We start from the raw sequence: 15,814 nt of genomic DNA, 5'->3' as shown, positions 1-15,814 counted from the left end.
TAAGCTGTAAAGAGTTTTTTTATAGGCATGTATTACAATGAACAGTCTCGGACCTCGCGTTGTGGCTTCTCTTCCTCTTAAGTTGTAAACTTTTTTATTCTCTGCCCATCTTCCTAGTTATCTTCCCTCCTGCTCCACGTCAGTCACCTTTGGGTGTTAGTTGCCTGAAAGGGCATCTGGGACAGTCAGGTCAGCTTTGAGGGCAGTAAGGCTCACCTCTCCTGGTGTGGTTCCTTCTGCAACTGAGTCACACTCGGTTAGATAGACACACTCTTTATTAGCTTGTAAATAACCAGTTTATTGTGGCAGTTAAATTGGAGTGTAAGAAGCAGTGTTGATGCGGCTCCTTGTAGCTTCTTTTACTGTCTGGGCTGTATACAGTGTTGGTCATATCGCTGCTGCAATGTTGCATTTGCAGTCTGCTTAGTGTATGCACTTAAGCGCACGTATTTATCTGTGTTACTGTTACTGTCCCAAGCGGTTTAGAGATTTAGGTCAATGTGTATTAATATTTCTTTCTGAACTCTTCACCTCACAGATGAAGAATCTCTTTTTTGTTATGTTTTACAGTGTTGACATACCTGAAATCACCTTTTAGTCACTTTGTGGCCTGGCAGGCACGCACACGGTGGCTCATGCCTGTAATCCCAGCGCTTTGAGAGGCTGAGGCAGGAGGATCGCTTGAGCCCAGGAATTGGAGAGCAGCCTGGGCAACATACTGAGACTCCTATCTCTACCAAAAAAATTCAAAAATTAGCCGGGTATGGTGGTGCACGCCTGAGGTCTCAGCTGCTTGGGAGGCTGAGGTGGGAGGATCACTTGAGATCGAGATCATGGCACAGCACTGCAGCCTGGGCAACAGAATGAGATCCCGATCTCAAAAAAAAAAAAAAAAAAAAAAAAAATCACTTTGTTAAATTTGCTTGTTAAAAGTCAGAACTTGGTTAAAGTGAAAGGCTCTTGGGATATTTGAAATATGGAATGGAACAGAAGTATTAACTAAATTGCAGGTCTTGAACATTCTGGAAAATAGAAGGTTAGGGGCCCACACTGACTTCTGATTTGAGAGTTGAAGGAGAAGACAACTATTTGAAAAGGTAATTCCTAAAGGATTCACTAAATAATAATGGGAACTCTTCTGCTACCATTGGCTCAGAGCCTGCCTCAGTTGACAAATTAATGAATTGAAACTTTACAGCCCTGCTAACCAATGAACTGTAAAAAACAAATCCTCTTCAAGAACAGAAAAGTATTAGCATGAATAGAATGGCCCTTTCAGTGAGAAAGAAAGCACTGAAATGAACTTTATATAAGAACAATCTTGATTCAGTCTAAAGTATGAACGTACTTTTACATTCTTACTGAAACTTACCTGCTGGCTTGGATGCTTTGTTGATACAAATAATACAATCTTTGTTAAATTAACAAAGGAAATGGGTCTAGAAATAAGTTCACATAGAAAGTTAATGTTTGAGATGAACATTGAGTAGTTTTCCTGATTGGACAACTATACAAGATAATTTTACTAAAGCTGCTTTTTGGGGTATGTTTCTTTAAAATAATATTTTAAGTTAAGAAGTACTTTTTTTTTTTTTTGAGATGGAGTTTCGCTCTTGTTGCCCAGGCTGGAGTGCAATGGCTCGATCTTGGTTCACTGCAACCTCCACCTCCTGAGTTCAAGCGAATCTCTTGCCTCAGCCTCCTGAGTAGCTGGGATTACAGGCATGCGCCACCATGCCTGGCTAATTTTGTATTTTTAGTAGAGACGTGATTTCTCCATGTTGGGTCAGGCCGGTCTCCAACTCCTGACCTCTGGTGATCCGCGTGCCTCAGCCTCCCAGAATGGTGGGATTACAGGCGTGAGCCACTGCGTCTGACCCTTTTTTTTCCGAAACCCTAGAGCAGAACATAAAGTCAGAACTGTCATTTTCACTGGAAGTTCTTATTCCCAAAGTTAGTCTCCAGGGTCAGTGTTAACAACTTGCTGTGTGACCCTTCGGTTGTAACATCTGAGAAGAGTTTAGTTGGACTGTGCCACTTAGCTAGCTATAAAGTTGAGAGGGAATAGTACCAGTCCACACAGGACTGCCCTCACTTGTGATACCAACTGCAAGTTGTCTCTTTTTTTGGTGGGGGTTGTAGGTGGTGGTTCCCAAAACTACCCTTGGGTGGAGTCCAGGGAAGTACCAGATGGGGAAGTACCAAAGGCACGATTGTCCTCTCCCTATGGAGTTAGAACACGTTACTTTTTTGGCATTGATGTGTGACAATATGCATGGAGTATTGCCAGCCTGGGGAGCTCACCTGAGCCTTGGTGGTCAGTTGTTATTGAGGTTCCATTATGCAGTCATGATTGATTGATTGATTGATTGATTGATTGATTGCCTACATGGTTGATCTTAGTTCCGAGATAGACTGATATCCTGTGACAAACAGCTCCCCCCTCACCCTACATCGTATTATTAGCTGAGGACAAAGGTCAGACCTCTTTTTGGGTAAGATTAAATAAAGTTAAATTGTTTTTTGTTTGTTTGCTTTGAGACAGGGTCTTGCTCTTTTGCCCAGGCTGGAGTGCAGTGGCACAATCATGGCTCACTACAGCCTTGGTCTCCTGGGCTCAAGTGGTTCTTTCTGCCTCAGCCTCCCACTTAACAGGGACCACAGGTGTACGCCACCATGCCTGGCCTATTTTTTGTAGAGATAGGGTCTCATTGTGTTACCCAGGCTGGTCTGAAACCTCTGGGCCCAAGCAATCTGCCTGCCTCGGCCTGGAATTCCAGGCATGTTCCACTGTGCCTGGCCTGGTGAAATCATTTACTACATATCCTACTTCTTTCCTGGTCCCTTCCTACTTGAAAATACTGTATGCTACTGTGCTTTGCCATTGACAAATGACTGTCCCTTCTAGAACATGGAGGAGACACAGGCCACAGGGAGAGCTCTCAACCTTAGTTTCCTTCTAACTAAAATGTCTTTGAGTATCTATCCATCAGTCATTTTCTTCTGCTTTGCCTCTGAGGAAGAGACAGTCCCTCCTTCCTGATGTTAACCCTTGTGTCTGCTTTGGTCTGCTCGTTATGGGTCTGTGGATTATCGTTTACTATCTCTTGCCTTTTTGATTGTTTTTTCCATTTGCTGGTTTCTTCACTTCTATTTACAAACATATCCTTGTCTTGGTAATCTCAGCCCTGTTTGCTACTGAGTTCCATTCCATTCCATTCCTTTCTTTTTTTTTTGAGATGGAGTATTGCTCTGTTGCCCAGGCTGGAGTGCGATGGCATGGTCTTGGCTCACTGCAAGCTCCGCCTCCCAGGTTCAAGTGATTCTCCTGCCTCAGCCTCCCGAGTAGCTGGGATTACAGGCATCTGCCATCATGCCCAACTAATTTTTGTATTTTTGTAGAGATGAGTTTTTACCATATTGGCCAGGCTGATCTTGAACTCCTGACCTCAGGTGATCCACCTGCCTTGGCCTCCCAAATTTCTGGGATTACAGGCGTGAGCCACTGCACCCAGCCTCCATTCCATGCTTGAAAAACATTTCAGGGGAATCCTATTAATCCTCTAATCAAACCCAGACTCTGCATGGGGCCCAGACAGTGCCAGATTTTGGTTCAGCATCTTATGGTTTTGAAAATGCTGTGTTCTTCTATAGTGTATTATAGGTAGTGGGTGCTTGAAAACTGTTTGGTGAATGAATAATTTGGCAAGGCAGAGAAAGAGAGAATTCTAATTGGAGGAAACAGGAGCAAAACCACAGATGTATGACAGGCGAGGTAAGGGGAATCCAAAGGAGCACCATATGGAAGAGAGTGGGGAATGTTGAGCCTGGAAAGGTTGGGAGAGCCAGAAGGTTTCATAACAGGTTGATTTTGTGACCTGTGCTGTGGTTTTGTTTTATTTTATTTATTATTATTGCTATTTTTGAGACAGGGTCTTACTCTGTCACCTAGGCTGGAGTGCAGTGGCATGATGTCAACTTACTGCAGCCTCAACCTCCTGGGCTGAAGCGATTCTCCCACCTTAGCCTCCTGAGTAGCTGGGGCTACAGGTGCACGCCACTGCACCGGGTTCCTTTTTTAAAAAAAATTATAGAAGTGGGATCCCGCCTTGTTGCTCAGGCCGGTCTTGAACTCCTGAGATCAAATGATCTGCCCACCTCAGCCTCCTAAAGTGCTGGGATTACAGGTAGGTGCCACTGCACCTAGCCCTATATATTATTTTTAAATTATTTAATTTTATTTTTCAAGGAATTTTTGTTTAGGTTTTTAATTTTTTTGAGATAGGGTCTCGCTCTGTTACTCAGGCTGGAGTACAGTGATGCAGTCATAGCTCACTGCAGCCTTGAGCGCCTGGGCTCAAGTAATCCTCCTGCCTCAGCCTCTCAAGTAGCTGGGACCACAGCTGTGTACCACTGTGCCCAGCTAATTAAATTTTTTTTTTGTAGAGACAGGGTCTTGCTATGTTGCCCAGGCTGGTCTTTTAACTCGAGTGTTCCTCCCACCTTAGCCTCTCAAAGCACTGGGATTACAAGTGTGAGCCGCCACCCCTGGCCTGTGCTGTGATTTCGAACGGTGACTCCTGCAGCCATGTGGAGAGTCAGTGGAATCTAGTGACCCTTGAAGTTAGCGTTCTGCAGAGGTACAGGCTAGAGATGAGGGCTGCCTAAACTTGGGTTGTGGGAAAGGTGAGAAGAGAAGGATCAGAGCTGTAAGTGGGAAGTGTTGTCATGCATGCAGGAATGGAGGAGGAGGAGGAGGAATTTTGTGTCCAGAGGCTAAAAGGTGGTGAATCAATTCTGGTTGCACGAGGAATGTCTCTGATTTGGAAAAAGACACTCTGTTAAGCTGGTGGTTTGGTTCACCGGGAAACACTGCAGTTCATTTGCAGCACCGTGCGAGGAAGGGCAGTCAGCTAGAAAGGCTTCCAGTCTCATTGGAGACCAGCTTTTACAGTTCACTGAAATGTTTTGAATTCTTAGATTCCATATTTCCCACATTCAGTTTATTCATTACAGAATGCACTTTCTAAAACTGAGTGCTCTGGAAGCCAATGTATTTTAATGGAAGAACACGAGCTTTGGAGTCAAAACAGTTCTGACTCCACCCTAACTGGCTGTGGATCTGAGCAAGGCACTTAGCCTGTAAGACTCAATTTTGTCATCCTGAAAATGAGCTCACGATAACGCCTGGCTTTTAGGGCGGTGGTCAGGTGCATAAATCTCCTGACATACAGTAGATGCTCAGTAAATAGCCTTTCGTCTCACCCTCATATTTTATGTTGTCATTAACTTGTAATTGAGAGCTAAGTGTATTATTAGCATGTCATATTTTCTTAGTATTTTGAACTCTGGTTAATCTGGCATTATAAAAGCTCATTCTGTATTAAACAGGGAAACTCTAGGAAGACAGGGAAGGAGGTTGGGAATACCAGCCTGATTCAGGCTCTGCTATTCCCTGGGATGAACACTTAATGAGGTTTGGAACTCTAGAGTTCTTTTTATTTCTGGATTTGGATTTCTTGAGGGTTTAGTTACCATGCTGGGATTTTTAAAAATAGCTGCTCCATTTGACTGTCAAAGTTGGGTTGCGGCTCTCGTCCAGGGATGAAAGGGGAACCTTTGGGGTACGAGTAAGCATTCCTTGGAGACCGCCTCATCTGGCCTGCGTGCTCTAGTGAGGTCCCGTGCGCATGTTTTCTGGACCTGAAGTTGTGACTTCCCTGCAGGTGAGGTTTTTCCCTTCACCCGCTTCTCCCTCTTTCTCTGTAACCCTGGTGCATTTCTCTTCTATTCCTTTCCTCCCAGGCTGCTTCGGGCCTCTGGCCCACTTCCCTGGCAGATCTGATCACATGCCCCTATCATTTGCTTGTGGGCTTCCTTTCTACTTTTTCTTGTCTTCCTCAAGCACCCTCCTTCCCTTACTTATTCGCTCAACAAATGTTTGTGGAGTGCGTGGTGAGCTCGGGAGTGCTGGGGATACTACAAGGAACATTCCATTGAGGTGATGGCAGAAAAAGCAGCCAGGGAGAGGCTGCTAGGAAGGTAGGCCAGCAGGCTGCAGATGGAGTGAGGCTTTCTAGGCCACGGTGGTGGGGTGGAGTGGTGGTGGTGGGGATTTTATTCTCACTGAAAAGGCAGTGATTGCACGAGCTTAGGCAGGGGAGTGACATGATCTGATTTATATCTGTAGAAGACCACGCTGGGTGCCATATGGGGGACCGGACTGTTGAGTGAGCAGAGGCGTGAGAGTAGAGAGAGGACGGGTTAGCAGGTGATCTGAGCGCTCCGTAGGTGAGAGCCTCATGAGACCTTGGTCTGGGCAGGTGGGGAGGTGAGAGAAGTGGTCGGATTTGGGGTAGGTTTAGAGGTGCACCCTATAGGACTTGCTGATTAGCTAGATGTGGAGAGGTGGGGAATGAGATACATGAAGGGCGGGTCCTTGTTTTTTGACCTCAGTGTGCCGTTTATTGAGATGGGAAAGTGTGGCGTGGTGACTGACTGGGGAAGGTTCTGCTTTGACCTCCTCCCCTGGAGTTGTGGAGTGGCCAGTTGGATAGACGCACTTAGCGATGCATTGTCAGCCCGAGAGTTTTCCAGATTTTTTTTTTTTAAACTTCATGAAATTGAGGTCCCCATGAACTCCTTTGTGGAGAGCATGTAGATGAAGGGAAGACCGAGGACTAAGCCTGGGTGCTCCCGGCGTTGACATGGGTGGAGGAGAAGTATCCAGTCAGAGACAGGGTGCAGCTAGGGGGAAGGAAAGCCAGGGTTGTCCCCCAGGCCCCTCACTCCTGAGACTGGCGTTCCCTCTCCCACGTCCATGGTCCATCGTGTGCTGTGTGTGTTCCCCCAGGTTGCCATGTTTTTGATCTGCAGTGTTTGTGTCCTACTGTAGAGTAATTAAGTATTTTAACATGAAATGCCCTTCTAGAAAGGTCAGGCAAGGTCACTATTCGCCGTATGGCTTATGTGCCAGCATATCATTGAGATGTGGCTTTAGTTGGGTTAATATTCTGGTGTGGATTTTTATTCCTTAAAAGTTAATATTCTGATCTTTGGATTCAGTAATTTGAGTAGAAAATCGTGGTTTCATAGAGCATGATTTCCTATGGTAGGATTTGAAAGGACAAACTGAATATTTCATGATTGCCAGTTGATGGCAAGAGCACTTAGGAGCGCGATCGCTGTTGGCTCACTGCAGCGAGTCAGCTGAGTGCTGCGCTCCTTTTGCGAGTTGAGTGAGGACGTGACTTCTGTAGCCTTCCCCACCTTGACTCAGGTTCCCTGACTCATCTGGTCTGGTGACATACCTACAATGTGGGCACCTTCACCTCTGCTTCTGTGCGGCCCCCTGTTTGCCCAGCCCATAGGAACCACTGCCTCTGGATCTTACAGCTCCCGGCTGGACCCAGCCTCAGTCCTGCCCCTCACTTCCTCTGAGTCTGTTTCTCAGGCTCCTCAGGCCCTCAGTGCCCTGAGTTTCGGTCCCTTGGCTTACCAGGCCTCTCCTCCTGCCCCTTGGACTCTGAGGTTGGCCTCTCCAGCTTGCATCTTTGTCTTGCCTTCGTTACTCTGCTTTTCTAGCCCATCATCCTGGCTAATCTCCAGTCCTGGGTAAGTTTACGGTGCTGGACTGGGCCTTTGGATAAAAGGACCAGCCATTCCCATCCTCTATGAGACACTTAAGGTGTCAGCATTGTCTGGGCCCCACAGGGTGAAGGTTCAGGCCCCTCTTGGCTGCCACCTCTCCACCCCATCTCCATTTTGCAATCTCCATAGGCCCTCCCAGCGCTGTGGCCCCGCTCCTCCTCTCTGCTGAGACACTCAGGTCTTCCTGAGTGTGAACTGCTTTCACTTCTCTTAATCCCGGGGTTCTCCTTTCTTCCTCCGGGGAGGAAGGATCATTCTGCTTTATCGACCATCCCCCACTCCACCCACGCTTTTTCTCATGTCAATAAAATTCACACTTGATTCCGATTTCCTCCGCTTTTCCTTAATATCCTTTCTCTGTCCCAAGATCCCACCCAGGATCACACAGGACATGAGTGGGCACGTCTCTTTAGGCCCCTCTTGGCTGTGGTGCTTTCTCAGGCCTTCCTTGTTTGGGTGATTGGCAGTTGAGAGCAGTGCTGCGGGTCAGGGATTTTCTGTAGGATGCCCTTCTCTTGGGACTTGTTTGGTATTTGCCTCATGACTAGACTTGGGTGATACAGTTAGAGGGCCTGTCCCGCCACAACCTGTCAAGGCTGCGTTCTGTCCACACGACTCATTGCTGTGGATATGGCCTTGAACACCTGGCTGACTGAGGTGGTGTTTGCCAAGTTTCTCCTTGGTAAAATTATTTTCTTCCTTTCTGTACTCCACTCGTTAGAAACCGCCCCTGCGAATGGCCATACTTGAGGGGTGGGGAGCGGCGTCTTCCGTCCTGGAGGAGGAGGAGCCGCGGGTGTTCCTCGGACTCGCGGCGCTAGCACTAGGTATTTGTCTATTTTCTGTTTATTCAACTATTGCTTTATATCAGTCTGGACTCTTGCATGTTTACTTGATGCTTCGGGTTATAAAGCAATACTATTTTATTTTCCTGGAAAAAGCTTTGGCCATTGGGAGCTCTTTTACTTGGTTCCTATATCCCTTTCATGTGTCCACCTGTCCCCATGATTGTGTGTGTGTGTTGTGAACACTTCATTACTGTCTGGCAATACAAGATGCTCCAAGCTCATCTTGTATATATATTTTTGCCTCAGTCCTGGTTCCTTTTATTTATTAGAGAATGGTATTAAAAACCAAGATCTGTGGTAGCTTACATCTATAATCCCAGCACTTTGGCTGACGTGGGAAGATCTCTTGAGCCTAGGAGTTCAAGACCAGCCTGGGCAACATAGCAAGATCCCATCTTCAATGTTAAGCAACAACAGCAAACCAAGATCTGAGAATTAGGTGTGCTGGTGGCTGTTGGGGTGTTGCTTCTAGGCCGTCTCAGCTGACAGAGCAAGTATAAATATGTGTGGATGCTAACCCATGTGTGTATACGTATCTATAGATATTTCCATATGTAACTGCTTGTATCTTTCTTAAACCAAAAGCGTAGGTCATTCTAGCTTCCTCCTCTTGCTTACCTGGAACCTTGCACCCCAACAGTGAGAAGCCTGGCTCTTGCCATCCATTTACTTAATTTTTTTTTTTTTTTTTGAGACAGGGTCTTGCTCTGTTGCCCAGGCTGGAGTGCAGTGGTGTGATCATGGCTCACTGCAACCTTAACTGCCTGGGCCCAAGCAATTCCCTCCCCTAAGTCTCCCAAGTAGCTGAGACCCCAGATGTGTGCCACCATGTCTGGCTCATTTTTGCTTTAAATTTCTCTCTCTATATATAATTTGACACGGAGTCACCCAGGCTGGAGTGCATTGGCACGATCTCGGCTCACCGCAACCTCCGCCTTCCAGGTTCAAGTGATTCTCCTTCCTCAGCCTCCAGAGTAGCTGGGATTACAGGCGTGCGTCGCCACACCCAGCTACTTTTTGTATTTTTAGTAGAGATGGGATTTCACCATGTTGGCCAGGCTGATCTCGAACTACTGACCTCTGGTGATCCACCCACCTCGGCCTCCCAGAGTGCTGGGATTACAGGTGTGAGCCACTGTGCCTGGCCTATTTTGTTTATTTGTAGGGACGAGATCTCGCTGTGTTGCCCAGGCTGGTCTCAAACTCCTGGGATCAGGCGATCCTCCTGCCTCGGCCTCCCAAAGTGCCAGAATTACAGGCATGAGCCACTGCATACTTCATTGTTAAATTGCAGAATGTAAGTATTAATATAATAGTTTCAGGATTGTTCATCATACCTCATGGGAAACAAGTTTATCCACTAGAATACGGTGCATATGGCTCCTGCATATGGTGTAAGACCTTAGTCTCACAGATTCCACTCACTACCCAAGTTTCTTAGGTCAGCACCTTCCCTGTGCCCTCTGCAGTAAGGTTTTCGTACATTCGTGCATTCGGAATATAGTTAGGTTCTTCTGTCACAGCCTGCATTCCGTCCTGAGATCTCGACCTCCTAGAATATTTCCTTTAAATTTGCATGCATTGAGGTTCACTGTGTCATAAAGTTCTGTGAGTTATTGCAAGTTCATCATGTTATGTATCCACCATCACAGGGTCATAAAGTTACACTGCCCTAAAGCAAACCCCTGAGCTTTACCCACTCTTCAGCCTGTGCCAACCACAGATCCATTTACTGTCATCTCTAGCTCTGCCTTCTTCAAAATGTCATATAATTGGAGTCATCAATATGTAGCCTTTTCGTGGGCTTCTTTTACTTAACAATATGCTTTATTTATTTATTTATTTTTGAGAAAGAGTTTCACTCTTGTTGGCTCACTGCAACCTTCACTTCCTGGGTTCAAGTGATTCTCCTGCCTCAGCCTCCCAAGTAGCTGGGATTACAGGCATGCGCCACCACGCCTGGCTAATTTTTTGTATTTTTAGTAGAGACGAGTTTTCACCATGTTGGCCAGGCTGGTCTTGAACTCCTGACCTCTAGTTAACAATATGCTTTTAAGATTTATCCAGGCCGGGCGCGGTGGCTCAAGCCTGTAATCCCAGCACTTTGGGAGGCCGAGATGGGCAGATCACGAGGTCAGGAGATCGAGACCGTCCTGGCTAACACATTGAAACCCCGTCTCTACTAAAAAAAAAAAAAAAAATACAAAAAAACTAGCCAGGTGATGTGGCAGGCGCCTGTAGTCCCAGCTACTCGGGAGGCTGAGGCAGGAGAATGGCGTAAACCCGGGAGGCGGAGCTTGCAGTGAGCTGAGATCCGGCCACTGCACTCCAGCCTGGGCGACAGAGCCAGACTCTGTCTCAAAAAAAAAAAAAAAAAAGATTGATCCATGCCACTGTGTGTTAATAGTTAATTTCTTTATTTCTTTTTATTGCTGAATTGTATGGATGTACCACAGGTATCCATTCACCTACTGAAAGACATCTTGGTTGCTTTCACTTTTTAGTGAATATGAAGAAAGCTGCTATGAATATCCTGTGCAGGGTTTTGTGTGGATGTTAAATTTTCAAATCAGTTGGGAAAATGCCTAAGAGCGTGATTGCTGGATCTTATGGTAAGAGTATATTTAACTTTGTAAGAGACTGCTAAACTGTCTTCCAAAGTGGCTGTACCATTTTGTGTTCACATGAAAATAAAGGAGAATTGCTGTTGTTCGGCATCCTCGCCAGCAGTTGACCTGGTCAGTTGTTCTGATTGTAGCCATCCTCATACGCAGGTAGTGGTGCCTCATTGTCTTCATTAGCAATTCCTTAATGACATATGATGGTGGGCATCTTCATGTGCTGATTTTCCACTTGTATAACCTTGTTAGTAAGGTGTCTGTTCAGATCTTTTTGCTTATTTAAAAAATTGTGTTTGTTACTGTTGAGTTTTAAAAGTCCTTTCAGTATCCTTGGTATGAGTTCTTTATCAGATAAATGATTTACAAATATTTTCTTCCAGTTTGTGGCTTATCTTTTCATTCTCTGAACAGTTTTGTCTTTCACCTTTTGTCTTTCCTTCTCTAGAGTTTCATTCCCTGTGTCTGCAAACTTGGAATCTCTGTTTTTTTGTTTTGTTTTGTTTTGTTTGTTTTTTGAGACAGAGTCTCACTCCTTTGCCCAGGTTGGAGTGCAGTGGTGCGATCTCGGCTCACTGCAACCTCTGCCTCCAAGGTTGAAGTGATTCTCCTGCCTCAGCCTCCCGAGTAGCTGGGATTACAGGCATGCGGCACCATGCCCAGCTAGTTTTTGTATTTTTAGTAAAGACAGGGTTTCACCATGTTTACCAGGCTGGTCTTGAACTTCTGACCTCAGGTGATCCAGCTGCCTCGGTCTCCCACAGTGCTGGGATTACAGGCACAAGCCACTGCACCTGGCCAGAATCTCATTCTTTAAAAACAGAAAACTATAGTGAGCCTATATTGCTTTTGTAGTTGTAAGAAAAGGTAAAAAAAAAAAAAAAAAAAGTACAAAATTAGAAAAAGAAAATGGGACCAGTGTGGCAGGGCCTCTTAGCTTACGTACTCTTAGTCTAGTAACTTAATTGGCTTAACTAGGCATAAATTCTTGTTTCCATTAAATCTAGTTTTGGGGCTATCACAGGCTTTTTAAGAGTGTGGCATGGTCATACTAAAATGCCTCATGGTGGGACTTGCATGGAGTTACAGGGACCCGGGGTTGAGACTCTGATAACTCATTGACTAATTGTCACTGTGGGTGACACTTCAATCCCATAGGTCCAAGGAGCTCCTCTGTAAAATGCGGAGACCAAGAACTTCTTGAGGATTGTCCTAAGCATTAAATCAGATAATATATGAGGGGAAGTTTAAAAAAAGATTTTCCTCCACTTTTCCCTCTAGCTACAGATGTTTGTCACTTAACAACAGTTTATAAAATTGGCTTCTTTAATTTTCTCACTACCCAGTCTCCCAGTCTTGTAACACTTACTGAAACTGTCAGCAAAAGGTACCCGCTAATCCCATTGGCCTCTCCCCTGGCTTATTTGGGGTTGTTGACTCCTCCAGCCTTCCTCATTTCCCTTCCCTCCTGCTTCCCTCAACTCCCTTCCCTGCCTTTCCTAGCTTCCTTCACTTAATGTCTCTGCTCCCCAGGGTCCCAGCCTGGGGAGCTCATCCGGTCCCACTTTGGTCCCATTTTACCTGTCACCTCTGTGCTGGGGCCTCTCATTCTGGGTCAGAGCATTCGTTGTCTGCTTGCTGGTCAGCTTTGTGAGCTTGGCCCATGGACACCTCAAATTCAGTGCGCCCCAGTCTTGGCACTCTCCCTGAGTCTGCAGCGCCCACGTCCCAAAAGTGTTCCCCCAGGGCACAAATGCTCCATGTCCCTCTTTGCTGTAGTTGCTGTGCTCCCCTCTGTTCTGTCCCATCAGTCTCTGTATTGCTTTTCTTTCTGTGACTGTCTCTCAGACGGTCCCCAGCCTCGGAAGAGGCCCTGCTGCTTAGGGCAGTGGGCTCCTGGTTGCCAGTCTTCCTTCTGCCAACCTAGTCTCACTTTGTTGCCAGTTATCTTTTTATTTTTATTTATTTATTTTTGTGAGATGGGGGCTTGCTTTGTCGCCCAGGCTGGAGTGCAGTGGCGCGATCTTGGCTCACTGCAACCTCTGCCTCCTATGTTCAAGTGATTCTCCTGACTCAGCCTCCCAAGTAACTAGGATTACAGGCACGGGCCACCACGCCTGGCTAATTTTTGTATTTTTAGTAGAGATGGCGTTTTGCCGTGTTGGCCAGGCTGGTCTTGAACTCCTGGCCTCAAGTGATCCACCCACCTCCCGAAGTGCTGGGATTACAGGCGTGAGCCACCGCGCCCGGCCCCAGTTATCTTTTAAACCATCTGATTTACCTAAGGTCTGGTGCCTCCCTTTCCAGCAGAATGAAGTCCAGAATTCCAGGTTCCTTAGCCTGGCATTCAGGCTGTGGTTCCAGTGGGCCTCAGGTTTGTCCTTCTGGTCACATTCCCCACCGGAATGCAGAATTCCCTTCTGCCTCTGCGCTGTCTCACAAGATTGTCCTCTCTTGTCCATATCTTGCTGGTCTGTTGGGGCCACCCATGCTGTCTGTCGTCTTTATTGACACTTTCTCTGGTTCCTCCAGAAGTAGCTGTTTTCATCTCTCTCCCTGATCACACTTTGCTCCTGACTTGGGGAAAGCACTTTGCACATCGGATTCCCACCCCGCTGCTGTGTGCACTCTGCTCCTGTGGCTGAAGCTGTGTTTGGCTGCCTGTCCTTGGGGCCCTGCACAGATATGTGCTTGGATGCCCACCCCCAACTCCCCAACCTGAGGTTTGAATTGAACGGACTCTTCATGGCAGGGGTTGAGTTTGTTTTGTATGCTTCTATTCTAAGACAGGTTTGCTTAATTCCGTTTTTTATGGGGCCAAAGTGGGCGTATGAATAGTGAAGCAATGGCAAGTTTAAATAGTGTTTTAATATAAACATGAATACCAGACTGTAGGGTGGACATACTTAGCAGTGCAGTGGTAAAAATAATTATGTCTTGGTTCTTTTCTGTAGTCACTGATCACCAGAGAATACTGGTATCTTTTGTTTACTTGTTTTCAGTGTGTTCCTGAGAAATACATTTTCTGTTTATAGCCAAGGAAAAAAGTAAGGGCGAAGAGCTTAAGAAACTCGCTTGAAGTTACAGATACAAGTAAATCCAAGACAGGGTCTTGACTCAGGAATACAGGTTATCCAGGAAGAAGAGTGTCTCCACCACTCGCTGGGAGTTGCCTCGTGCCGCACCCTTGCACTTTCACACCTGCCATGCATGCCTGTGCTGGGTATTTTTTCTCCTACTCATGGTTTTAATTGAGGCATGATTAATGTACGGTGAAATGCACAATTTTATTTTATTTTATTTCATTTTATTTTAGAGACAGGGTCTTGCTCTGTTGCTCAGGTTGGAGTGCAGTGGCACAAACACATCTCAGTGCAGCCTCGACCTCCAGAACTCAAGTGGTCCTCCTGCCTCAGTCTCCTGAGAAGCTGGGAGTACAGGCCCTGCCTGGCCAATTTTTTAAAAAGTTTTTTGTAGAGACAGGGTCTTGCTATGTTGCCTAGGCTAGTCTCGAACTCTTGGGCTCAAGCGATCCTGCCTTGGACTCCCAAGGCACTGGGATTATAGGTATGAGCCACTGTACCCAGCCCCACAATTTAAAGTATATAGTCAACTGGGTGTTTTTTAAACAGTGGATTGTATTTTGTTTTAACAAACGCATATGCCTGTGTCACCCACTTGTCTTAAGATACAGGCATGCCTCTCAACTTACAGTGTTACCTTGGCCCTCTCCACAGTCACTTCTACTTGTGCTCAAATCCTTATTCTGATTTCTTTCTAAATAAACGAGTTTGCCTCATTTAGAATATCATACACATGGAATCACACCGTATATATTCTTCCATGTCTGGCTTCTTTCACTTAGCATAGTATTTTTGAGATGTAGCTATGTTGCTTGTATCAGGAATATTTTCCTGCTTTTTTGCTCAGAAGTCTGCCGTTATGTAAATATACCAATGTTTGTTATCTATTTCCTGTTGACGGGTTTGGGTTGTTTCCAGTTTGTGGGTATTATGAACAAAGCTGCTGTGAACAGTATCGGACAAGTTTTTGTGTTCATATTCATATTTATTTTTCTTGGGTAAATACCTGGAAGTTCTATCTCTAAGTCACAGGGTAGATATTTGTTTAACTTTGAGAAAGTGCCAGACTGCTTTCCAAAGTGGTGGTTGTGTTGGTTACTGTTTTAAATTTATAAAATTAATTGGAGATTTGATCTCATTGTAGGAAATCTTGTGTAGACCTGATGCTTGTGATTCACAGTCCTGAATTTTAAACCAGTTTTCGATTTTAAGGCATTGCTAAGATAAGCTCATTGGAAAACAGTTCAAAATATTACTAAGCATTTCAAGTTTCTGGCTGGTGCATAGATATTTGAATAAAGTTACTATATATAAATACTGCATTTAGGCTGGGTGCGGTGGCTCACGCCTCTAATCCCAGAACTTTGGGAGGCTGAGGCGGGTGGATCACCTGAGGTCAGGAGTTCGAGACCAGCCTGGCCAACATGGTGAAACCCCATCTCTACTAAAAATACAAAAAATTAGCCGGGAGTGGTGATGTGCGCCTGTAATCCCAGCTACTCGGGAGGCTGAGGCAGGAGAATTGCTTGAACCCGGGAGGTAGATGTTGCAGTGAACCAAGATCACGCCACTGCACTCCAGTCTGCGCAAAGGAGTGAGACTCCGTCTCAAAAAA

General features: G+C 45.8%; 1 protein-coding gene across 8 annotated transcripts in view; it reads left to right on the top strand.

Annotated features, from left to right (window-relative positions):
- ZDHHC7 (zinc finger DHHC-type palmitoyltransferase 7) overlaps positions 1-15,814 on the top strand; it is a 58,285-nt gene that overhangs the window by 18,599 nt on the left and 23,872 nt on the right. The window contains exon 2 of one of the 8 annotated variants that reach the window (XM_077987037.1): positions 11,003-11,110. The exons of 6 other annotated variants lie outside the window; for them this stretch is intronic. The gene's annotated coding sequence lies outside the window, so the exon portion shown is untranslated. Of the gene's footprint in view, positions 1-5,927; positions 6,043-11,002; positions 11,111-15,814 lie in introns of those variants that run through there. One more of the 8 variants, XM_077987036.1, reaches the window with a different exon arrangement.

This window comes from Macaca mulatta, chromosome 20 (assembly GCF_049350105.2).
Source record: "Macaca mulatta isolate MMU2019108-1 chromosome 20, T2T-MMU8v2.0, whole genome shotgun sequence".
In the NCBI taxonomy this organism is placed as follows: Eukaryota; Metazoa; Chordata; class Mammalia; order Primates; family Cercopithecidae; genus Macaca; species Macaca mulatta.
The sequence above is the reverse complement of the archived record's forward strand: the minus strand, read 5'-3'. Positions and strand labels throughout refer to the sequence as shown.